At 33.6% G+C, this 26,953-nt stretch overlaps 1 pseudogene; it reads right to left on the bottom strand.

Moving 5' to 3' along the window:
* Positions 1 to 481: 481 nt before the first annotated feature.
* Positions 482 to 26,953, bottom strand: part of LOC18594883 (uncharacterized) — a 42,226-nt pseudogene continuing 15,754 nt past the window's right edge.

Below are 26,953 nucleotides of genomic sequence, written 5' to 3'. Positions count from 1 at the left end.
ATCTTTGCTATTTTTTTGGATCATTTCAAGTTGGTATAGCTTTTGTATAGTTTTGGTTGTTTTTCCCTAGGTGCTATTAATGTAGGTTAGGGGCTCCCTTTTTGGATTCATATTGCTTTGAGCTTGATAAGCAGATTATCCTTTTTGTTTTTGATTCGAACATTGTTGTATTTACAAAGCTAGTGCTGTATGCCAACATGAATCTTCTACCTCCATGGTTCAAGACTCACCATGGCATTCTAGCTACAAGATAATAAATCAACCACATTTCAAAATAATAATAATAAAAAAGAAAATTCTAAAAGTTCAATAAATTAAAGATAACATCTTAAAATCTATAAAAAAGAAGAAGAAGATAACATCTTAAAGCAATCGGCTTGTGAAGAAAAGGAAATCAATACAGGCACTCACCTCCAAAATAAAGAAAAAGGAAACAACCAATTACTAGGTTAAAGCATCTTGATATCGATACATTGAACCTACACTCAAACTTCATTTTCTCGATTTGGGATTCAAAGGAGTCCAATGGAAATGTCATCAACATGATGGTATTTTCATCAAGCCTGCCTATTCAAATCCTTCAAAAACTTGATTTTGATCTTCTTCAGCGTAGCAACAACGTTTTTCATGTCAATCCCCTTTTTTGGCAACTCTTTTGAACATTCTAACGCTAATTGCAAACTAGACAATGCACAATCCTTTATTGCAAAATGTTCTTGCTCCTTGGTACTAATTAAAAAATTGGCATTTACAACTTGAGTTAATGCAGATGGTAATGACTCAATCACCCAATGTTTTAAGCTCATTTCTCCAACAAACATTTCATCTGTGGGCTTTTTTCTTGTTAAGGTTTCAATTAGAAGAATACCAAAACTGTACGCAGCGCTTTTTATGGAAACAACTCCTTGTGTTTCGTATTCTACATGTAAGTGATTAAAACCATAATCAAAGTATGCAACGATTTTACATGAATTATCATAATGGATAGAAAAAAGTCTAAAGTTTAAGTATTACCTGATGCCATATACCCAATTGTTGCTAGTGTTATGGTTTGTACCTTTGAATCTTTTTCACCTAACAGCTTTGCAATGCCAAAATCACCTAAATGTGCAACCATATCTTCATCAAATAGAACATTGTTAGGTTTTAAATCACAATAGGCCATAGAGATTGCCTAACCGTGATAGAAGTAATCAAATGGAGATGCCACATCAATCATAATGTTCAACCTATGAAAGATATCAGGAAAGTAGTTATGAGAATACAACCACTTCTCTAGGCTTCCATTAGGCATGAACTCAAGTATCAAGGCTTTAAAATCAACATTGCAGTAATTACTGATGATTGTGACTAAACTGCCGTGGCGAATGTTGCACAAGAAGTCACATTCAACGCCAAAGCTTTTAAATGATCCTTTTACCTCCAAATTAAAGACTTTTATCACTATGTTCAGTCCATCTGAAAACGTACCTTGGTATACCGAGCCAAAACTCCCCGCACCAAGTAATTTGCTTTCACAAAATCCATTTGTGGCTTGATGAAGCTCTTGGTATGAAATTCTTCTCCAAATTGCTAAACCAATCGAATTTTCTCGACCAATTTTTTGCATTGAATGCTTTCTTCGGCTTTGGAAGAAAAGACAATTAAGGCTAGAATTAATAGTGTTGAGCCAACTGGAAATAGAATAAATTCTATAAGCTTAGTAGCTTTTCTTGAATGTTTAGCATAATTACTTGTGCATGGTGGGAGTTGCAATCGAGGTGCACGACACAGCACTTTATTCCCTATAAATGATTGAATTAAGTAGTTGGCAAAGGGTCCTCCGTTAGGAATTTCTCCGTACAGTCTATTGTATGAGACATTCAAATACTTGAGATGCAAGAGTTTTTGCAAGGACTTTGGAATAATTCCAAAGAAATTATTCCTTGATAGATCCAAGAATTCCAATCCTTTCAGCCCACCAAATAACTCTAGTATAGACCCATACATTCTGTTACCGGATAATGAAAGATAAGTTAGGTTTTCAAGATCACCAATGCTATTCGAAATTTCACTTAATAATTGATTTTTGGAAAAATCAATACTAGTAACAACCTCCCATTTTCCAATATCAATTGGGAGAGCCCCGCTAAGAAAATTGGAAGATAAATTTGGTTGCAAGATATCTATAAGCCTTGTGAAGGTTGAGGGTATTGAGTTTGCAAACTCATTGAAGCCCAAATATAGATGCCTAAGAGAAACGAGATCACCCAAGCATTCTAGTATTGGTCCAGATAATTTGTTACCAATGAGATACAAGTAACCTAAATTCTGCAAATGACATAACTCGAACTGAATGGATCCTTCTAATGTATTGTCTTCAAGAGAGAGACGTTGCAACTTTTCTAATCTTTTGATTGTGGTGGGAATAGTTCCAATCAGTACGTTGTTAGCTATATACAAGTTGATCAAATTGATTAGGTTGCCAATCTCTCTTGGAATGTTGCCTCGAATGTTGCAATGTGAAGCATCTAATTCTTCTAGAGAAATAGAGAGATTTCCTATCGAGATAGGAAGTTTACCATCAATGAATGGATTATCATAAAAATTCAACATTCTCAAGTCTTTGTAATGTGCTAAAGAAGGGAGAAAGCTCAATTTTGGGGATGAAGGTGAGTGAGCTAAATTATTATCTTGCAAGTTAAGCACTTGAAGATCTCTTAGATTTCTAAGGTTATTGGGAATATCTCCAGAAAATGAATTATGTGACAAGTCAAACATTGTTAGCTTAAAGGCATTGGAGATGGACGAAGGTATTGTTCCATTGAACTCATTTATAACAAGTAGAAGCCATTCAAGTTTTGGAAGCCATAGTCTTGTACTCCATGGAAAATAACTTGAGAGATAATTGAAATCGAGTGCAATGCCCGTCACAGTTCAACTATTAAAGATATGAGGAGGGATATGTTCAGAGATGCTGTTAGATCCCAAATTGAAAATTTCCAATGTTGGTAGGTTGCCTATCTCAAGTGGAATTTTACCTGCCACAAAATCAGAAAAGTCATTTGGATTTGTTCCAATGATCCATAAGTAAATAACAAAATTAATCATAAAAGTTTTACACACATTCCTATTTTTATAATTTGTAATATAGATATATATAACAAAGAGCTAAACAATTAGGATTTGTAAATAATATTATTTAAGTATTTACAACATTTACAGCTATGCAAAGAAGCTAAACATACATAAGAAGAAATGTAACTTATTACCTGTCAATTTATTATAGGAAAAAGTAAGCACTTTCAAAAGTGTTAGATTACCAATCTGTTGTGGAATTTCACCTGCATAAAGAAATTGATCTCTTAATTATTTTCAAATTTAGCAACAACTTATAAAGCTTACTTGTTTGTCAAATGGAACAATCAAAATTACCAAAGAAAGTTTAGAATTTAGATAATAAAAAGCAATATAATCATGCACGTTGCTGTCGTAACGTGCGGGTCCGAGAACCCAACTGCTAGACGTGATGAAAACACTAGGAGTCGCCACCAATCTTTTTTCCTAGGTGTGATTGGCCACCTATTGACTCAATTCTAATCGATGAAATCTTAAATTGATTTCAAGTCCGTCGAGAGAATTTTAAACTGGTCTACATTTTTTAGGATTAGGTTCGGGAGTGCGGTTACGCTCGGGGAATGATTAGCACTCCCGTGACGCCCATTCCATGAACGATACCTTTTGATTTTAGATTATCCTATTGGGGCCTTAATCCTTAAATTTATTATGTTTCCTTAGTTATTATTCATTTATTTTGTTTTCTATTAAAATATTTTATTTTGACTTTACGGGTATGATGTGCACATGATGCATTCGTGAAATGCATGAAATAAAATTTAAATGATGTTGGACGAATAACCTTTTATTGAGGATATTTTTTTGTTCTGTCCATCATACTGGTGGGATCTGGGGATATTTTCTCACTGAGAGAATTATTCAAGAAATTTGCCTTCGCAAATTTGATGAATAAATCCCATCATCGGGGTTATCGTACACTTTAAAAAAAAATTATGTTTTTATGAATGTAAACCTATTACGAGCAAAAGCTTTTTTATTAAAGATGTTTTGTCAAGCCCGACCTTATAAAATACTTTCCATGTCATTCATATGATTGACAATATGCTTGCATACTTGGAAAGCCCTGAAAGAAAAATCGTTAAAAGACGACAATGTACCAAATGGTACAATTAAGTTAATTTAAGTTTCGAACTAGATCAAATAGAGAATTTAAAATGAAATTAAGAATATTAAAGTCCCAGAATGGTTTAATATGGTGATTTGGAGTTCGAGGATCAATTTGAAGTCAAACTAGAATTTTTACTGTCCAGGGGCAAAATAGTCATTTGCCACCCAAGGACACAATGGGAATTTTTAGAAAAGAATTTTTTTTAGCCCCATTTGACTTATTGGAGTATGATTTGAGTATTGGAGTATAATTTGAGGGTTTGGCAGTGAAAAAGTTTAATTCCAGTGATTTCTAGAGTGTAGGGGCAAAATCGTAATTTTGCCACCCGCGGACAAAATTTGAGATTTTGAGAGAATTTAGATCAAATTTGACAAATTGGAGAATGGTATGAGTATAAGGGATGAAAAATATGTCTATGGGCAATTTTTCAATTTTTGGGGCAAAAATGTAATTTTTGACTTTTACGGGGGGTAAAAGTGTAAATTTCAAAAAATTACTCCACCAAGACTTTGGATAAGTCTGATAATTTTACCTAAGCTATGGATATGTGGGACAAGTGTATGGTGAAAATTTGGAAACAAATGGATGGCTAGAATTTAAGGAATTAATAAAACATTAAAAAAATGAATAAAATAATATTATATTATTTTAGCCTTTAAAAAGGTAAAAATTCCGGAATTCTCATCTTCTTCAGCTGTCCAAACCAGGGGAGAAAAGGGGAAAAAAAAAACAAGAATCCTACCTGAAAAATTTGGGGAAAATCAAGAGAAATCAAGAAATCAAGTATTAAAAAGGTAAATTTCATTGATTTTCCTTGTGATTTTCACTACCCATGCATTTTTTTCTCATTTCCATGCAAAATTAGAAAGTGGGTATGGACACCCATGCTGGCCAAACCTCCATGGATGAGTTTTGAGCTTGATTTTTGGTTGATTTTAATTGAATTAAGTGATTTTAGTTAAGTTATATTGAAATATAGCAAAAATAAGCTAGAAATATAATTTTCTCCCATTGAAACCCATTATGCTGAATTTTCTAGGGGAATATTGGCTGCTGATCTTGATGGTTATTTGAGGAATTATGATGAATAATGATGAATTATGAGCCTAGAAAAATAATGGAAATTTTTGGAGCAAAAATACAAATTTTTACCCACTAGGGGTATTTTCGTAATTTGTTATCGGGACTTATAATTTGCACCACACTGAGGGACATTAAGTCAATTTGGGTGCAATTGAGGTATAGAAACTGAAAAAAATTAATTTGGAGTTTAAACGGACGCGTATATCAATTTATCAGGTAAAAGACCGAAATAGGCTAACACCGCATTTAGGCAAAAATTTAGACATTTTTGCATTCCATATCAAGCATTAGTAGTCTAAATTAGTTTAATTTCAATTTAGTACCAATGTGGTGAATTTCTCGATTTTGTACTATGTCAAGGTGGTGAGTCCTCTGATAAAGGCAAGGAAATTGCACCCGAGGACCAATAGTCTGAGTATTTCGAAAATCCTCACTCTAGACACGGTGAGTAACCTTACCATCATTTTAATTATCTAAAGTATGTTTTTATTCGGTTTTGGTGAATTTTATGAAAATGAGTTCAAATGGTAAATTTTTATGTTTTGTAAACAAAATGAGTTTAAATGAAAATATTTTATAAATTGTCTTGAAACAAAATAACGATTTTGAAAATAGAGTAATTGGAGACCACTGATATGTTGTAAATTTAAAATTGAATTAATGGCTTATGTTATTGTATTGGCATGACTGGCTGGGCTGTGTTTTTATGAATTATATGAATCGCTTTATTTTACCCTTGCAGGCTGGGTAGTAATATATTAGCCCTGTCATGCTATCAAAATTTTATTGTATGGTGGGTTTGACCTGCTGCAGTGGGCTGGATTTTGTGGACTAGCCTATTAGAGGGGCACGGAATCCTGTTATATTTTTACCTCGGTTGGAGAGGCGAGTAGGGTAACTCCTGAGGTATAACTTTTAGAGTTCACTTCACGCCAAACCACCTCGTGAAGGGGAACTCGGCCAACGTCAAGGAATGGCTATGTTTTCAAAATAAAAACATGACTTTCTAATAGCCTTGGCGGACTCAGTTGGGATAGCCCTCGGCCAAGGTATCCCAAATAACTGAGTATGATAATAATTTTTGGCATGAGCCAAGCTTTTTAAGAAATTCATAAGCCATACTGATTACTTGCTTTAAATAAATTGATTTCATTTGGTTGAAATAAGTTGAAAGATGATAAATTACAGTTTGATGAAATGTTTTAATAGTCTCCTTTTACTCGACTTTAGATATTTTGAGTGATGTTTGTTTACTCACTGGGATTTTATAATCTCACCACCCTCATTTCCACCCATTTCAGGTTCAGAATAGATTGTAGATAACTGATATCGGCAAGGATTACAGTTGAACTTGCCACATCCAAAGACTGTAGGTTCATTTCTTTTGATACTTTTGGTCATTCGTGGGCCCACGTGTCACTGTAAATTAAATTCTATACTTTGGTTATCTGTATTACAGTATGTAAGAATTTATTTTGCTTTTACGCTATAAAAAATTATTTATGCAGTGTTCTTAAAATATCGTTTTATGTGAAAATTGAATATTTTATTGAATATTTTTATTTTATTATAACAGTCATAATTCCATTTTAAACGAATGTTTTAGACATCCAAAATTATTTTTGATTAAGAAATATGTGTTTTCCACTTACATACTATATTTTTAGATGATTTTTTTGAGATTTTTGGGATAAATGACAAAAATACCCCTGTGAGACGAAAATTAATATTTCATTTGTTTAAGTTGGAAACAGTTTAAAATCTTTTAAAATGTGGTATTTGGAAACAGTTACCCACAGGGGAAATGAGAAGCTGATATTAAAGCCTTGCGGGGTCTCGGTTGACATTCCGGGTAATGAATGTAAATTGAGACGTCGCGGCGGTTGTCACGGGCTCGATGGGAGTTCCGGGTCGTGACATGTTTCCTGAGCCCTCCCATCATATTGGTGGGACCCGGGGACATCTTTTCACCTAAGGAACTTTTCGAGAGAAATTCGCATTCGCAAAATTTTCAGAAAATCCCATCATCAGGACTTATGCTTGTGAACAAAAATATCTATATGTCATGACATGCATGATGCAATAAAGATATATGCTATGCTTATGGAATTCATTATTATTTATTTATTTCTAAGTTCTCCTATGTCTTCTTTGCTATTTCTTATGGACTCTCTTTTTCTATGTTTCCCTCTATAATTATGCATATTATGAATTATATATATATATCTCTATGTTATTTGAGTGTATATATTTACTATATAAACTATCTTTTCACTCAAAATCTATGGCAAGATATCCTATTTCGTAATTATATATATTTTGATTCTATTTTTCTCTTTTTATTATCTACCTTATTCCCGTTTCATAATACTTATAAATTTATTACCATATATATTTTATACAACTAGATATTTAAATTTTGTGTTTTAAACATATTTATCATTTTAATTTTTCCATCATTGAATATTTTAGTTATTTATCTATTTATTGATTATCATGAGTATTACCATGTTCACAATTTTCATTTTTATCTTTGGACAACTTAAGTATATGTCATTGATTCTCTTATATATGCCATCTTTGTATTTATATTTTGTTTGACCAATTTATTATATAGTAATTTTTAACTTATGTCACGACCCGGAACTCCCCATTGAGCCCGTGACAACCACCGCGAAGCCTCGACAAACATTCTTCACCCTGAATGTCGATCGAAACCTCGCAAGGCTCTCGTATCAGCTTTCGCACTTCCCCGGTGAGCAATAGTTATCAAATAATCAAAATACGAAGGATTACAAATCATTTCCAAATCATAACATAACATTGTTTTTTGCTCACAGGGGCATTTTTGTCATTTTTGTCGAAAACCTTGAAACTTGCTAAAAATGTAGTAGGTAAGCCGAAAATATATATTTAATGATTTAAAAAAAATTAAGTATCTAAAACGTTCATTTGAAGTGAAAATTTGACCATTTGAATATAATAAAAATATTCAATAAAATAAACTATTTTCTTGTAAAATAATTTTCATAAAACTATCGATACATAATTCTTATAGCGTAAAAGATAATTATATTCATATATACTATAAGCAAATAACCAAAGCATAAAATTTCTTTTACAGTGACACGTGGGCCCACATCTATCCAAAATGCATCGGAAGCTAGAAACCTACAGCTTCTACCGATTCGAGTCCAAATGAAGGTCCTTGTCAAAGTCAGCTAACTATGGAATTCCCTGAGCCTGAAATGTGAGGAAATGAGGGTGGTGAGATTATAAAATCCCAGTGACTAAATAGATACCATCTAAACTATCTAAAGTCGAGTAAATGGAGACAATTAAAATAAATCATCATACTGTAATTTCATTACCTTTCAACTCATTTCAACCAAATAAAATCAATCCATAAAAATCGAGTAATCAACTTGGCTTATGAATTTCTTAAAACTTTGGCTCGTGCCAAAACTCATACTCGGTGATACCTTGCGCAGGGCATCCAACCGAATCTGCCAAGGCTGTTAAAATTTCGTATACACTTAAAATATATTTTTAGTTTGAGAAAAATACAGTCGTTCCTTGACGTTGGCTGAGTTCCCCTTCACGTGGTGGTTTGGCGTGAAGTGAACCCTAAGCTTTACCCCAGAAGATACCCTACGCGCCTCTCCGTTCGAGGTAATAATATAATGGAGTTTACCGTGCCCCTCTAATAGGCTAGTCCACGGAACCCTCTCTGCAGTAAATAATTAATATATACTCCACCAATTTAATAAAATTCATTCTAGCATGACATGACAATTTATCGCAACCTAGCCTCTCAAGGCTGAATACACAGTATAAATAATTATAACACCAAAATCAGTTTAGCCATTCATGCTCATTTATTGTCATAAGCCATTCAATTCAAAACCATAAATTTGCAACACAAGCAGACAGTCTCCAATTACTCTATTTTCAAAACCAGTATTCAATTTTTCAGAAAATTTATAAAATCATTTTATAAAATCACAATTTCTCTTAAAACATAGCAATTTACCATTTAAACCCATTTTTCATAAAATCACACAGTTGTATAAAACTACTCTAGATAATTAAGACGATAATAAGTTTACTCACAGTATTAGGAGTAGAAATACTCCTATCTTCCGCCCTCGGGTGCAATCTCTTACCCGAAACAATTGACTCACCACCTATCCATAATCCATGATACAAAATTCAATAAATTGTGTCAATTTATCATAAATTATTTCAGGCTCTTATCCATGCGTATGCACTAGATAGGATTTGAAATGTCTAGACAATCGCTTAATTGCGGTGTCCGACCTAACTCGCCTATACATGGTGTAAATTCCTAAAATCCCCAATTCGACTCCAATTCCATCCATTTCAATTTCAATTATCCAATTATATCCACAATACCTCAATGACTGTGAATTTCGTCCAATTTATCAGTCCGGACTATAAATTACGTTTTTACCCCTAGTAGGTAAAAATTTTAATTTATTGCACCGAAAATTCTCATTTAATTTCCAACCTCATAATTCATCATTTTTCCACCCAATTCTCTTAAAATAAAGTCAACCTCATCCTCACATACCATTGGCTAGATTCAACCTAAAGAAATTCATGGAGAAGATAAATATTTTTCTTATTGTTTTGCTCATAAACATGCTAAACTAACACTAAACACTAACATAGCTCAAAATCAAATTTATCTAACAACTTTCTCTCTCTAAACCCATATGACCAGAATTGAAATCATCCTCAAATCACAAGATTCAACCATGGAAAATGATGGGAAATGCATGGGAAAGGTAAAGCACAAGACAAATTTAAGAAATGTTACCTTTTTTCACTTGATTTTTGAATTTCCACCTATTTTCCCTTTAAATTTCTTGGCTAGGGTTTTATTTTCTCCTTTCTCTCTCTTGTTTCTTGCTTGGCCGAATGTTGAAGAAGAAGAATGGGTTATGGGCTGATTTTTTTATGCCTTTTTTATTAGTTTAATGAAATAATATTATTTTATTCATATTTTGAATATTTTATTAATTCATTTTTTTTCTAGCCATCCACTTGTCCTACTTTTTCCACCATGCATTCCCTTTGACTTATCCAAGTCTTAAGTGAAATTTCCAGATTTTTTCAAAGTTTTGGTGGAGCAAATTTTTCAAAATTACACTTTTGCCCTTGAACTTTTCAAAAATTACATTTTTGCCCCAAAATTGAAAATTTGCCATAATGCTTAATTTTCACTCCTCATACTCATTTCACACTCCAAATAATTAAATTTGATCAAAATCCTTTCAAAAATTAAATTTTCGATTTCGGATCGCAAAATTACCATTTTACCCTTTTACTCCAAATTATACCGAAATTAAAATTTTTCACTTCTAAACTTCAAATCTTACTCCAATAAGTCATATGGGGCCAAAAATATTTTCTAAAAATTCTCATTTTGTCCCCAGGTGGTAAATGACCATTTTGCCCCTAGATAGCGAAAATTCTAATTTGACTCCAAATTGATCCTCGAACTCCGAATCACCATATTAAACCATTTTGGGACTTTAAAATTCTTAATTTCATTGTAAATTTTCTATTTGATCTAGTTCGAGGCTTAAATCAATTTTATTGTACCTCTTGGTACAATACTGACTTTTGTAAATTTTTAAAGACTCTCTTAGCATGCAAACATGCTATCCATCACATGTATGTCATGATAAATATTTTTATAGAGTCGGGCTTGTCATCTTCTCCCCCACTTGGATCAACCATATGATCCTTCTTCTTGATTGACTTCGACATCAAGCTAAATATTAATATTTTAATATTATTTTATTTATAAAATATTATTTTATTCTAAAAATTTAATCTTGTCTCTTTGGTACCGAAAATACCTTATTAAGCCTCACTTGACTTCCAAATCGCCTTTTATCTCACAAATTCTCCTTCGATAAAATTATTATTATTTTATTGTTATTTTTTTCACTTGCGAAATATTTTATCCTAAACTATTCCTTTCGTCTCTTATCATTTTTAAACATTTTAATTGACCTCAATTTGCATTCGATCAACTTTATTTATCACCATATCAAAGTATGGGGTATTTCAACTTATTTAAAATTTAAAAAAAATCTCGAAACCTCAAAATCGAGGCCCTCCCATCATACTGGTGGAGCCCTAATTTGGATTCCGAACCTAAGGAAAATTAGTCCAGAATTGCGACTCCTCGTATCCCGGCCAATCATCCTATCATTGGTATCATTTATACATTACTCTTATAATTAGTTTTATAGTATTTTGAGGGTCAATTTTCTATGATAGGTTTTACCACATATGTTATTTCAATTATTTGACTAGCTTTGCCACCTTTTAATATTAATTATTAAGTGTTTCTTTCTTTCCCTTTTTATGCTTTTTCAATATATATTTTCATATTTCAATGTATACATATTTATTCTACACATTCTTTTATAATTTTCACCTAGGTATACCACATCTATAATTCAATAATTTCCATCTTGTTTACTTAATCTAATCTATATATAAATATTTAGCCTACCATTTATTTCATTCATTTATATATATTATTTTTTTAATATTTGTCATTTATCTCCTTAACTCCATCACTGTAAACATATTCCATTTAGCAATCTATTTTTTGTTTTGCATATGAACTTCACTTACCTAAGTTTAAATACCTTTAATAAATATTCTCCTACATTTGAATTCTTTTCTTAATTAACTATATATATTTTTATTTTTATATTATATTATTTTATATATATTTATATTCCTCTACATGTATTATTTTCTTTAACCTAAAAATAATATCTAAGAATTTTTTTGAACATTATGCTAAAATAATCTGAAACTAATCCTACATGATTAAACAATAATCCTAAGGACCACTAAGATGAATTGGCCTAAACCACAAAAGATCCAAGGAAAATGATAAATGGCTTACCTTTCGGGGCTAGGTTGACGCAAATAAATAGCCCACTTCAACCAATCTTCTACTCTACAGCCGGCAGACTTTCCTCCCAAAACACACCGTTTTGGTGCACAAGCCACCACCTTCCCACTCCTTGAAACTATGCCGTTCCGATTACAACTCCTTTTTCTCCAAAACGACGTCGTTCCACTCTAACCCTAAATATAAAACCATTATTTTCCCTTCTCACTCTCGATTTTCCCTTTTTTGTTTCTCTCTCTACTTGACGATTCCTTTACTCTCTCTAAACCTTTCCTCTTTCACTTGCTCCTTTCCTACTTCTTTCTCTCTATCCTCACTCACCTCGCTGACGATTGAGAAACGGGACCCAAAACTCCTACAAACCACTTTTCCCTTGCTCTTCTTTCCTTTCGTTGGCCAAATCGCACTAGATCCCCTCACCGCCGGTTACCCAAACTAGCTCTCCCTCTACGTTTGCCTAAACCGGGTCTCCTCACGGTCGTCGCCCAAAGAAATCGAGCTCCCTCTTTCTCTGCTGGCTCCCATCAAATCTCCCTCCTACCTCTCCCATTTTGTATATATATATTTTTTATTTTTTGACTATTGTTTGATTGTGGTTATATGGCTGCTAAATTTCTAGGGTGGTTCTCTAGGGATTTTTGCTGTGTTTTTCTTACTGCTACTATAGGGTTTTTTCTTTTTGGTTTCTTTCTTTGTTTGCTCTATGGTTGCGGCTGGTTTTTTGGTTTCTATAAAACTAGGGATTTTTTTGATTTTTTGGTTGTCGTTCCCTTTGTGTCTTTGTAGCTACTACTGTAGCTCTTTTATACCTGATTACATTCTTGGGGGTGGCATTTCCACCTCCTGCCAGATGCGAATTTTTTGCGTTTGGCATAGCATTGTGCTTGGCAGGGTGTAATGCGTTTGCACCTTGCCAGTTGTACAACTTTTTTTCTTTTTTTTTTACTATTATTTTATCCTTTATAATGTTTAATTAACACACAAAACAAATAAATAATACCAATAATGAAAAAGTATAGTGTCTATACCTGCCCCTCTTTGCACATTTCGGTAATCTGAAATAGTGCAAAGACGTAGACACTGTACTTGGCCTAATTTATTAATTATTCTTTTGAAGCTTTTTCTTTTTTTTTTCTTTTTTTTGAAAGAAAATTAAGAAAGCTCCACAATTTTAAAGAAAATAAATGATTACCTGGTGGTTTTAAAGATGTATCCAGAGGTTTTTTTTTTTTTAAATGTACTTGGAGGTTTTGAGAGAAAAATGTGGCTCATAAAAAATGAGGCAACGTAACCTTAAAAAATTTTGAAACTAATTATTCGGAGGTTTTGAAAAAATGTACCCGGAGGCTTTATAGAATGTACTCGGAGGTTTTAAGAATGTACCTAGAGGTTTTGAAAATGTACCCAAAGGTTTTAGAAAATACACTCGGAGGTTTTAAGAGAAAAATGTGGCTCCTCAAAATTGAGGCAACGTAACTTTAAAAATCTTGAAACTAATTACCCGAAGGTTTTGAGAGAAAAATTTGGCTCTTTAAAACTAAGGCAACGTAACTTTAAAAATCTTGATATTAATTATCTAAAATTTTTCAAAGTGGTTCTCAAATTAATGAAAGCTTGATGTCTTTGCATGGTTTTTGTGTTACATGAATTTTTACCTTTCCCAATGCATAGAAATATGTGTGAATGTTGACTATTGCACAGAAAATTTCCAACCTCACTGTTGCATGGTCATGTGCATGCATGCATGATTGCATGACAGAAGGAAAAATTCTCATCATTTCATTTCAGTGTTTTCCTCTATTGAAAGCCATTCTTCCTATCTTTGCACATTTTTCTATGATTTTTTTTGCAATTGCCAATCACTTTATCACAAAAGAACTTTTTTGCTAGTCTTGTCATATCATTCCCAATTCTTGAAGTTATTTCCTGAAGATGGATATCCCCATGAGATAGTGTATCAATTCAAATTTGATTTCAAAGGTTCCATACCTCTTGATCCCTGAGAAAAGACTCACAAAAATGCTTGTCTCATCATTTAAAACTTTTGATCTTCATACTACAATAGCAGAAGTTACTTTATAAAAATGCATAACCCTCTATTACTTTCAAAGCATCCTGAATTTTGATAAAATTGCACCATAAAACCAATTTTTTATGACTAAAGGTAATTAAAGTTTGGAACAGAATTGAGTCAATTTGACAGTTTTCCAATGCGTGATACTTAGATCTCTTGAAAATTGATGATTACTATTCGAAATGATTTTGAGATGAGCCAAATGACAATCTGGTCTTTCAAATGGATGGGATGGTTTAACACATCAAGGTCTTGATCTATAATAAAAGTTTTTCACCATTTCATTAGGGAAAAAAGAAAAGTTGAAGTTTCTTCGTCTAAACTCATAAAGGTATGTTGATTTTGCAAAAAGATTCCTTTCAAATCATGATCAAATTTAACACTCTCTAAAGCTCATGATATGTAGCAAAATGATAAATGTCAAGACCAGTTATTACAGGCTTAATATTGCAAAAGGCTATTTTGAAAGAGATAGGTTCAAAATTCAGTATGGATTTTTCCAATATATCTTGAATCTTTAAGGGTGCTTGAGAGTTTTAAACACTTAACAAGTGTCCAACGCATTCTAGCTACCTTGAAATGGTTTCTCTTTATTGCTTCTTGTTATTGCCTTAGTTAAAATCATGAGTGGCTTCATAAGTTCCCATCTTCACTCTAGACTGCCCTTTCGAGTTTTCACCCTAGAGCTTCATCTTTTTCACTAACTTTTTCTCTATCTTTTTTTTTTTTTTTTTTTTTTTCTTTCTCTTCTTCTTATTTTTGATTGATTGTTCCATCATGCACTTAAAAAATTCAATCCAAAATGACTTAAGGGATTCAAGAAGGTAATTTTAGCAAAGAAAAGAGGTCAAGGTTTCATCTTCTATGTGATGATCTCTTTCTATAAGATAGCTATTCAATTGAAGTATCCACACTTGATCAAAATGGACTTCTTCAAGCATGTAATGTAGGCTATGGTTAAGGGTTCTGAAAAAAATGGATACAAAGGCCCAAAACATGTATTTAAAGGTGATTAAAGCAAGGATCAGTTATTACCGCGCTAAGGACTCTTTTAAGACATTTGTCCTTTTTCAAAGCATGCTTTTTCCACCATTTCTCTTATATGCTTTTTCTTTCTTCCTTTCATTTTCAATTTTCATTTTCATTTCATTTTTTTTTACATTTTTTCAATCTTCATGTTGATGGATTGAGTTCGAAACTTTCAAGTTCTCAAATTCGCACATGCTCCCCACAATATAAAAGATGTTCGTTTTTCCCTCAGAATGAATCTTCCATCATCCATGCTTTTGACAAAAATTTTACTTCATAATTGCCCCCTAATGTGGGAGGTGATCCTTGGTTGAGGTGCTTTTTAGAGACAATTTAATAGGCTCAAAAGGGTAGCAAGTGGATAATTTCTCATTTGTGAAGGGAAAATGAAACATGGCTGTTATCTTCTCAACTATGGTTACTTATATTGAAGGGCAATCCCTAGAAAGGAATATTTTAAGATCAAAGGTTGATTTTTCTTCATTTTTTCCACTTTTGACACCATTTGATTATGTCAAGTGCATAATGTCACTATCAACTTTCCTCACCATTCTCTCACTTTGTTTTTTGTTTTGTTTTGTTTTTTTTCACAACTGAAGATTGAATCAACCTTTCTAAAGTGAAAGGATTCATCAAGAATGTGTTTTTTTTCCTTAATCAGCCACTCAAATGAAGGCTCAGGAGACAACTCTTAATAATAAAGGTTCCTTAGAAGCCTTCAAAGATCTAATATCAGAATACCTTCTCATGATTAACTATTTATAGCAAGAAATACTTTTGCTAAATGAGAAGGGGAAAAGGGCTATTTTTAAAGCCAAGGTGTCTTGGAGGTATTGGGTAATCTTGTTTTTTGGTCATCATGCCCCAGAATAAGGTAAAGGATGGTTTCGAAAGGTTCACATTTGGTATACAATTGAAAGAATTTGTGAGGTTTTGGTATATTTAAGACTTTAGTATAGTCTTAACATTTATTAACCTACCACATTCAGAGTCTTTATAAGAGTGCCTGATTTGCTTGATTTTTAAAGGAAGAATTTTGTAAAATAATCAATTATAACATTGGTCATCGCTTAGACAAAGATCATTGTCCTTTGGTATCACATGATAAGGTTAATAAACTTTCGAAACCTTGCTTCCTTTTGGACTCAAGTTCTTGAATAGTCTTTATTTGAATGGTCTTGGTTTCCAAAGTGTTTGAAGAAATGGTTAGAGAATGTTTGCAAGGACAAGTTTGTTCCCAATAGTAACCATCAATTCTTTCGAGATCATGCGCACATTTTATTGCCAAAAGCCTTTTTTTTCTTTATAACCCTTCTCTTTTTTTAAAAAAAATTTTTATGATCTTGAAAGCATGTTATAAAACCTTTATTGAATCAATTGTATAACATCATAAAACTTCAAAAATTTTCATTCAACAAAACATTAACGCTTCAATTACAACTTCTAGCAAAATCCTACTTATATCATGCATCTAACTACAAAATAAAAACTCTGAATCATCCGAGTAATTTGCTTGAGACTTGAGGCTTTTTCAACTTCCTAACAATAGCCCACTCTATGGCACAACCAATTTCCAACGTTCCATAAGCTCAAGAGTCAAACTGCCATCCTTGATGAGATTTTCGATTTTCTCTTTTAATTGCCTACACTTCTCCGTTGACTGTCCAATTGCCCCTATGTGATAGTCACATTTAGCATTAGGGTCATAATTCCTTGCCAATGGATTTGGAACTATCTTCATTGGCACCAGACTGAGGTATTGATTCTCAATTAGTATAGGAAAAAGTTTAGAGATTAGCATGGGCAATTGGCGAAGGTTTGGTTTTGGAAATGATTGAGGCATAAGTGAAGGTGTGGGTGCTCTTAGATGAAAAATTGGTTGTGGAATCGGTTGATAGGGATACAAGTTATGATTTAAAGTGGGGTAGGAAGGTTGGTATGACGAATGAAGATGATATGGATTGATGCCCCATGGTTGCTCTTCACATGTAATAACTTGTGCCTCCCTTTTCCTTTTCTTTGAGGCATTACAATTTTCCATGCTATTGACATTATTCTCTTCAATTTTACCTTCTTAATTGCATTCTCAATCATCTCTCCTAAAATCACTATGTCAGTGAAGTTCTTGGTAGCATTTTCGATTAGTTTATCATAGTATGGTGGTGGTAGAGTACCAATAAAAAATATTGTTGTTTCTTTTTCAGTGAGAGGTGGTTGAACCTGTGCAGCAACATCCCTCCATCTTTGAACGTATTCCTTAAAACTCTCAATGTCTCTCTTCTCCATGTTTTGCAAAGAAAGTCTATCCGGGGCCATGTCCAAGACATGTTTGTATTGGACTAAGAATGCTCTTGCAAGATCTTTCCAAGAACTAATGTGATTCCTATCCAATTGAGCATGCCACTTAGCTGCAGACTTTGTTAGGCTATTTTAGAAACAATGAATCAAGAGTTTATCATCATGTGCATGTGCAACCATCTTCTAACAATACATAGCGAGATGGGCTTTTGGACATTTGGTTTCATCATATTTCTTAAAATCTGGTACTTTGAACTTAGGTGGGATAATCACATCAGGTACCAAACACAAGTCTATTGCATCAATAGAACCATAGATGTCCATCCCTTCAATAGCTTTAAGACGCTCATCCAAAAGGTCATGCTTTTGCTGCATTTGCAATTCTTTCTTTAGCTTAGAAGATTTTACTTTCAATTTTTCTTGCTTTCCAGGATTATCTAAGTCAGGAATAGGAGTTGGGTTAGAGAAATTTACCCCCAAAAACGACATAGTTTGCCCTTTCACCGGCAATTGGCTCTGTTTCTGCAAACTTGATGATCCTTCGAAAGACTTTTCCTCTTTACTAGTAATCATCATCTCCATTAACCTTTCTAACTGTTCCTTTATCTCGTCTTGATGTTTCTCGATCTCGTCCATTCGTTTTGACTGCTCATCTCCCATGATTCTAATTTGAGTCCACGTATCACACAAACAGCCAAAGGGCTTTCTTGAGATTTTATCTTTTCACAAAATGGAAATAAATTAGATTGAGTGATAAGGTCTACCTTACTAAAGATCTTCCTAAATATACTCCTTCTTCATACAAAACTTGAAAAAAGATCTTTTATCCTATGAAACCAATAACATTGTTGCCTTTCCTTTCATTGTATATAGCGAAGTCAAATGATAGTACTTACAAAAAAGTGGATGAATGATAAATGCATGGGTGTCAAAATCAATGGATGTTTAAATGCATGTCAAAATGACTTATGAGTCAATAGATGATGAATGATTTGGGACACTTTTTATGCATGATGAGATTACAACAAAATCTAAGTTGTGTAAAACATTTATTTTTCCATTAATCATCATTTCATTTTTTTTGTATTTTTTTGTTTTTTATGGTTTTTGTTTTAAGAAATCGTCCTTGTTGTTATGAAACAAAATTCAGAATATGCTTAAATAGAATCTGAAAAGTCAATCATTGATACATTTGATCCAAATTGTGATAATTTTCTTGCATCATTCAAGGAACACATTCATTTTCTGATAATTGTTCACGAACATAAATCCTTTCTTAACAAACTCCAAAAGAAGTTAAGCACAACCATGTCTAAACATTAAATGTCCTAAAACCTTAAAAACTTTTACTCAAAAAGAAAAAGTCCCAATAAAGTCCACTTTTGCCATCGAGACGCCTATTTGGACACCTTATCACGTTGCTCGACCATCTTTGCTAGATCAAACCACTTTGCATCTATCAATGTTTGCACCTTATGCTTGAATGCAGTACAATCTTCAATGGAATGTCCCATGACTCCACCATGATAATCGCATCTTGCATTTGGATTGTACCACTTTGGATATGGAGGTTTCAAGGGTTACATAGGCATAGTAGCAACAAGGTGATCCTGAACCAATTGGTAAAAAAGTTCTCCATAAGAAATGGGAATGGGATCCAACTGTTTATGTAGTTTCTTTTTGGACTGTTTTTGGATGACACCTAGGCTAGGAGCAGGGGTGGTAGGTGATGGTGTGAACAATTAAGCTTGATGTGCTTGTTGAAAAGGTGGTCGAAAGGTGTTTGGGCAAGGGTGCACACTTGGACACAGACCAATATTCATGGGTTGAAAAGTTGGTAGAAAAGTGGTAGGTTAGAAGTATGTGATCAGTGGCAAACCACTGTTTGAAGGTGATGTAAGGCCTAGAGGTCCCATATTGGATATTGAGCTCTTCAATTCAATCATCTACATATTCAACTCTTCTATCCCTTTCATAACTTTTTCTAAACCCTGATCTTTACTTGGGTCATTGAGTGAAATGATGGTCCTATCAAAGACAAATTGGCCTTCCTTCAATGGTCGCTTGAGGTGTTGTTCAGTTTGAAGTGATTGGAATTCTTGAAGGTGAATTCCATTGGTTTTGTTAAGACGTTCAACCATTTCCATCAATTTGGCAATCTGTCCTTTCATTTCTCGAAAATCATGTTTGAACTCTTCTTGATTGCGCTCTAGTGCGCTTATCCTTACTTCCAATTGATGTTCCATATCCTTCAACCCCCTTAACTCAAATAAATTAGAAAAAGAATTTTGAAATTTGACTGAAACCTTTTTAAATGTTTTTCATAAAAGTAGATTTGTTCTATTTCCTTCAAACCTAATAAAATTGTGTGGTTCTTTATTATGGGAATAAACATGGCTAGAAATAAACAAGAGATGAATATATGGATATGGATGCAAAAATGTCATGTGTTCGAATGCATGAAATTCAATGATGCTTTGATGAATGGATGAAGTGATATGCAATGGAGTGCTCTTAAAATGTAAAAAAATTTAAACACTGTACATGCAATGCGAGTGCAATAAAAACTAATTTATTAAAAATCATGTAAAGTGAAAAGTGGAAGATCTATTCAAAATTAAAATCCTTGTCTTTTCTCTTTTTTGAACGTAATGAAAGAAATGAAACCCTTTTTATTTCTCTTTTCATTCCTATTTAAATGGAATAACCCCTTTTTTTTCATAATTTTTAAAGAATAAAAGAAAAGACTTTGTTTGTTTTCTTTTCCTTACTATTTTTTTTTTAAAAATATCATTTGAAGAAAAGAACTCCCTTTTTGTTATTTATTTTATATATATTTTTCTAGACTGGCCAAGATGCCATTTAAGGAGAAATAGTCAAAATTATTGTCGATATTGACATATTCATCTGCTCTACAATTCCTCATTTTTTTTCATTTTTTTTCATTATTTCCATAATGTTATGCAAGAAATAAAAATAGAGAGACTGAGAAGTATTCCTTCATGTGTTCCTATTTAAGTGTACCCTCCTTCACAGTATGTTGGAATGGCTTTACCTAAAGGAAGGCTACTCATAATTTTCTATTTGTCGAGTTTGGGTTACAAACGGAGCTAAAGGTTCCTAAGTCTTCCTCACTATCGTCCACGTGGACTAGTAAGGCACTCTGATCCTCACCCATTACGGGCTTCAAACGGATTAGGTTTGATCTGAGTGGAAGTCTTTACTAGCCCATGCGGAGGTTATCACCTCACGAGAGCGTAGTTACTAAACCCCCTCCTTATAAGGACAGAACTCGAGTAGAAGGTTCATGCATGAATGCAAATCGTGCCGTGTGTGGGAAGGAATAAATTGACCTTTAACCACTCATCATATGCCTTTCTATCCTAAAATCTCGCAATTATTAAAAGCAATAAAATGACAATGATAATAACAAAATAAATAAATGCATCAAACAAAAGTATACAAAATGAATCATTAATACTAAAGGAAACACCAAATTATTAAAGGCTTAGGATAACCTATTATTAATTAATGGTTTGACTCTCTAAGTCCCCAGCGGAGCAGCCATCTGTCGTAACGTGCGGGTCCAAAACCTAACCGCTAGACGTGATGAAAACACTAGGAGTCATCACCAAGCTTTTTTCCTAGGTGTGATTGACCACCTAGACATAGGAAGGGAACAAGCAATGACAAGGAATGGTTTAGAAAACATGATGCACTTATTTGAAAACAATGCCATTTAGTTCAAGTTCTTATTAAAATCCTTCCATTAAACCCTTGGTTGTAAAATCATTTAATGATGAAGGAACCGCATTTAGCATGAAATTGGAAAGACGGGACATTTTCAACAATTATCCTAGTAAGGCAGTATAAACAGAATGTTTCTCGTTGCAATAAAATCAATTTGCAAATAACGGCAAATTTTCAAGGTTCATCATATGCATCTCACCCAGCTCATGTGCATCCCACCACATCGTGCACATAGCCGAACATCTCATCTCACCCAGCGCATCCCACCACATCGTTCACATAGCAGGACAGTATCACCATCCATCTCCCTCACCACCGTCATCACCGGCAGGTGCACACTCACCCCGCACATGCACGGTTGCTTTTGTCACACAATGGTACCATTTATGACATAGTATATATATATATATATCAACATTATACAAAAACATATGGATTCATCCTTTTACACATTTCACATTTCACAACATCAAACATTTTATCAAGGGCTTGTTCCCAGGAAATTTTAAAGCAAAAACCGATAAAATTCCCAAATGATTCATTGAAACACGTAAACATTTCCCCAAAACATTTTGAAATGCAAGTTCACTCATCGATATTTGTTGAACATTTAATCGACTATAACCTCCCTAATTGTCTAAATGGGGCCGAGGGGCCTTGTTGGAACCTATCACGCACAAAAGCATCATAGCTAATCCAATTTACATTAATATCACTCCAAAAGCTGTTTCCCAAATCAAGCTTCAATAGCCCTTCCTATTTATCTTCCAATTACCATTTGATTGGCTATTTCGCTTCTCTACTTTAGCAACATTAGAAATAGATAAACAATTTCAGCACATAACACAACTCATAACTCTAATTACTAGCCATCATCAACAACTTAAAACCAGTCCTAATTCATCACTCAGCTTGGTGATTGTAATGAAATTTCTTCCCAAGAGTCCTCAAGCTAACATGAAACCTCTCTTTCTTTCTCTACAAAGTTCAGCTGGTGAGAGAAAGTATTGAAGAAAGACTTTTAAGGTTTTGTTTAAGGTGAAGGAGTAAAAGAGTATGAAAAACCCTACAACAGGGTGTGTAAAGCGTGAAAATTAAGGTTAGTTTGAGAGAGTGATGGAAGCTTGAGAGAAGCTTTCATGGAAGAGGAGAGAAACGTGAGATGGGAGGAGAAAGAAGAAGAAGTTGCTGGAGAAATGTAGAAGCTGCTGGAAAAGATGAGATTTTTATAGTTACAGCTTATCTAATTTCTCATGCAATTACAATAATGCCCTTAACAAGGCCACTTGCCTTCCTCTTTTTCTAGTGCAATCTTTTTACTCTTTTGACACTGAGAAAGGTCCAAAATCCTCTTAAAGAGGTCCCTTAAATAGCCCTCAAAAGCCCTAGCTTCAAAAATCCTGTCGTGACGTGCGGGTCCGGGAACCCGTCCGCCAGACGCGGGGCGAAAATTAAAATCGCAAGGTGTGGGAGTCGCCACCAATCTTTTTTATCTAGGTCTGATTGGTCACCTATTAACCCGATTCTTAATCGACGTAGTCCTAAATTAATTTTAGGTCCGTCGAAAGAACGAGAACTGGTCCACGTTTTAGAGATGGGTTCGGGAGTGCGATTACGCACGGAGAAGGGTTAGCACCTCCGTGACGCCCGTTCTACGAACGGTACCATTCAATCTTAAGTTATCTTAATATAGCATTTTCTTAGTTTAATCCCTATTTCATTAATTAAATTTTTTATTGAATTGTCAGACTGAGTTATTCACTTGGTCTTACGTATGCATATGATGCAAGCGTAGAATGATGTCGTGACTTGTTTATTTTAAATGATGGAGTCGGTAATCTTTTATTGGAAAATTATTCGAAGACTATCCCAACGCTTTGGTGAAGTCTCAAAATTCTCCTCACCTAGAGATATCCCCGGAAGAACTCGTCTTTACGAGCTCCTCGGGGAAATCCCATCATCGGGATTCCCGCGCCATTTGCAAAATAAGAGTGGCATGCAATGACATTATAAAAGGATGGTATGTACATGTACGCGTTTATTGATTATTTAAAAATTTTGATTATTTGTTATTTATTATTTTTTATTTATATATATACTTTATTTTTTGGTCTTCTATTTAAATCCATATTTGTTGTTGGTCAATTTTTTACTTGATTTCAAAGCTTATCTAATAAATAATTAATTAATTTTTAAACGATTGGATTAACTTTATTTAGTAATATTTATTTAAATTAATTCGAATGTAACAAAATTTTCCTACATATATTATTTTTTAACAATGACTATTTGACTTAACGGGTATTGGAGTTTAGAGTTCGGACTTATCCCGACGCTTCGGTGAAAATTCGTCTCGAACTTTGCACCCAAAAAAAAATTCACTTAAAAAAAAGCAACTCTTTGCCTTTCTTAAGTGAAATTTTTCCAATAATCATTTTATTTTTTCATTCATTATATATATATATATATATATATATATATATATATATTTATATTCGTATCATGTATTTTTGTATGTATATTATATTTACAACTATCTAAATATATTTATAATATAACTATTTCTTTCTCTTTTTTTATTTTATTTTTCGCATTTACTTACTCTTGTTATCGTTATTATTATTATTTAATTATTTATTTGATTTCTTAAATATATTTTTTCTTATTTATTATTTTATAAATACATTTATAATTTTTGTAAAAACTATATTGAATGTTAATAAAATTAATACTAATAATATAATAACTCAAATAATATAAAATACAAAACTTACCTAATTTTGAGTCCGACGAAATCCAGGTGAATTCAAGAGCCCACACTTTTTTTCTTGTCTTGTTTCTTGGTCAACTTGCATTGTCTTCTTTTTTATTTTCCTTTTCTTTCTTTTTTTCCTTTTTTTTTCCTTTCTTTCCTTTCTTTCATTTCTTTCTCTTTTTTTCTTTTTCTCTTTCTTTTCTTCTCCCTCCCCGCGGGTCCCCCTTCTCTTTTTTCTTTTTCTTCTTCCTTCCTTTCTTTCTCTTTCTCCTTCTTCTCCCGTTGGCTTCTTCTTCCTTTCTTTCTTTCTCCTTCTCTTTCTCTCCTTTCTCCCCGCGGGTCCCCCTTCTCTTTTTTCTTCTTCTTCTTTCTTCCTTTTTTTCTCCTTCTCCTTCTTCTCCCCGTTGGCTTCTTCTTTCTTTCTTTCTCCTTTGCCGACCTCTCACCTCTCTCTCTCTTCTTCTTCTTTTTTTTTTGCTTGCTTTTTTTGTTTTTTTGTTCTTTTTCTGTGGCTAACTGCTGGTGATTTTTGGTTTTTTTCGTCTCCTCATTTTCTTTGCAGGTTGCAGGTGGATTTAAAGAGCCGGGTTGTCCAATTTTTTGGACAACCCGGCGAGGGGGGTTCTGGCACCCCCTGGAGTTGGTGGTCAGAGCCTCCCCCCCATCACGCGTAGTGAGTGGGGGATAGGAAAGGGATGGCTGGGCGTACGCCCAGCCATTCCCTTTTTTTTTTTTTAATTAATTTTTTTTAATATACTTTTTTATATTTTAGTTTATTTTATTATTTATTATATATATATATATATATATTTTTTATAGGTGTCTACAGTTGCCCCTCTTTGTACATTCTTGAGAATCAAGGATAGTGAAAAGACGTAGACACCACATTTGGCTTATCTCGAAGCCAGTTGGTTTAATCAAATCGATCTAGAATTGACTTATCTCAAAATAAGTTCGATTTTAAACAAAAATGAAATTTCTAGACTTGATCTGGGCTTGACCCATGTTAGAACAAATTCAATTAAAATTCTTAGACTTAATCTTTGCTTGACCTATCTCACCATAGGTTCGATTTAAACAAAATTAAAATTCCTAGATTTAATCTAGGCTCGACCTATCTCACAAGAAGTTCGATTTAAACAAAATTAAAATTCCTAGACTTAATCTAGGCTCGACCTATCTCACAACAGGTTCGATTTAAACAAAATTAAAATTCCTAGACTTAATCTAGGCTGGGACCTATCTCACAACAGGTTCGATTTAAACAAAATTAAAATTCCTAGACTTAATCTAGGCTCGACCTATCTCACAACAGGTTCGATTTAAAGAAAATTAAAATTCCTAGACTTAATCTAGGCTCGACCTATCTCACAACAGGTTCGATTTAAAGAAAATTAAAATTCCTAGACTTAATCTAGGCTCGACCTATCTCACAACAGGTTCGATTTAAAGAAAATTAAAATTCCTAGAATTAATATAGGCTCGACCTATCTCACAACAGGTTCGATTTAAACAAAATTAAAATTCCTAGACTTAATCTAGGCTCGACCTATCTCACAACAGGTTTGATTTAAACAAAATTAAAATTCCTAGACTTAATCTAGGCTCGACCTATCTCACAACAGGTTCGATTTAAAGAAAATTAAAATTTCTAGACTTAATCTAGGCTCGACCTATCTCACAACAGGTTCGATTTAAAACAAAATTGAAGTTCCTAGACTTAATCTAGGCTCGACCTATCTTACAACAGGTTTGATCTAAACAAAATTGAAATTCCTAGACTTAATCTAGGCTCGACCTATCTCACAACAGGTTCGATTTAAAACAAAATTTCTTTAATGCTAACTTAATGGAAATAACATGAAATGAAAAGACTCAAATCCTTCCATTGGAGTTTTACAATCTCAACCCTTTAGGTCGAGTGACTTTCTACCTTCGACGCTTGGGTCATGAATTAATTTTGATTCTTGTCGAGTGCGTGGCTAGGCATGTATGCATGTATGCATGATTGACATGATCGAATGCTTTTCATGTTTACGATTCATTAAGGTTCCAAGACCATCCTCTTGCTTCATCCGATTTTTCGCTGCAACTTTCGATCTTCTTTACCTGTTTTCTTTCCTTCTGTAGAATTCAGGTAACTCCAGACTTTCCCTTAAGTAACCTCTCCTTTGACATTTGACTTTGCCTTAGGTTCAGGGCTCTGCCATTCCTTTTTTCATCCTTAAGTCTTTTGCTGAACAATGAGTGTAATTTCTTGCTTAATTAGTTTATTTCTTTTACCAATCATCATTCATTTTCATGACAATCATTATGTGAATCATGGGATGGTAAATAACGAAAGAGTTGAAATAAAGAGACGAAGAAAAACTTCATATATGAGGAATCAAATAGTTCAAGGTAAACAGAATTTACAGGGCAGACATTAGATCTTTTAATAATGAACACCCAGACCACTAAGAGAAAACAATCTGATATTCGACTTCAAGAATTGTCCTTGATTGATGCTTTGATCAAATCTGTAGGTTGCAGATTCCTTAGCTTCCCATTCTTTGTGAAATTGTGGAGCTCCATCCATGGTGTATTTAGGCTGACATCCCCAAATTCCATTCTATCTTCCTATTTTTCGGCCTCAAGCCGCCCTTTTTCGGGTTTTCGGCATGAGCCTCCTCCCTTAGGTACGAGCTGCCCTTTTCGGGTTTTCAGCACGAACCCCCTCCTTTAGGTACGAGCCGCCCTTTTCGGGTTTTCAGCACGAACTCCTTCCGT

Source organism: Theobroma cacao, chromosome 7, assembly GCF_053813885.1.
Source record: "Theobroma cacao isolate CCN51 chromosome 7, ASM5381388v1, whole genome shotgun sequence".
Lineage (NCBI taxonomy): Eukaryota > Viridiplantae > Streptophyta > Magnoliopsida > Malvales > Malvaceae > Theobroma > Theobroma cacao.
Note: the sequence above shows the minus strand (reverse complement) of the source record. Positions and strands in the feature narration are given on the sequence as shown.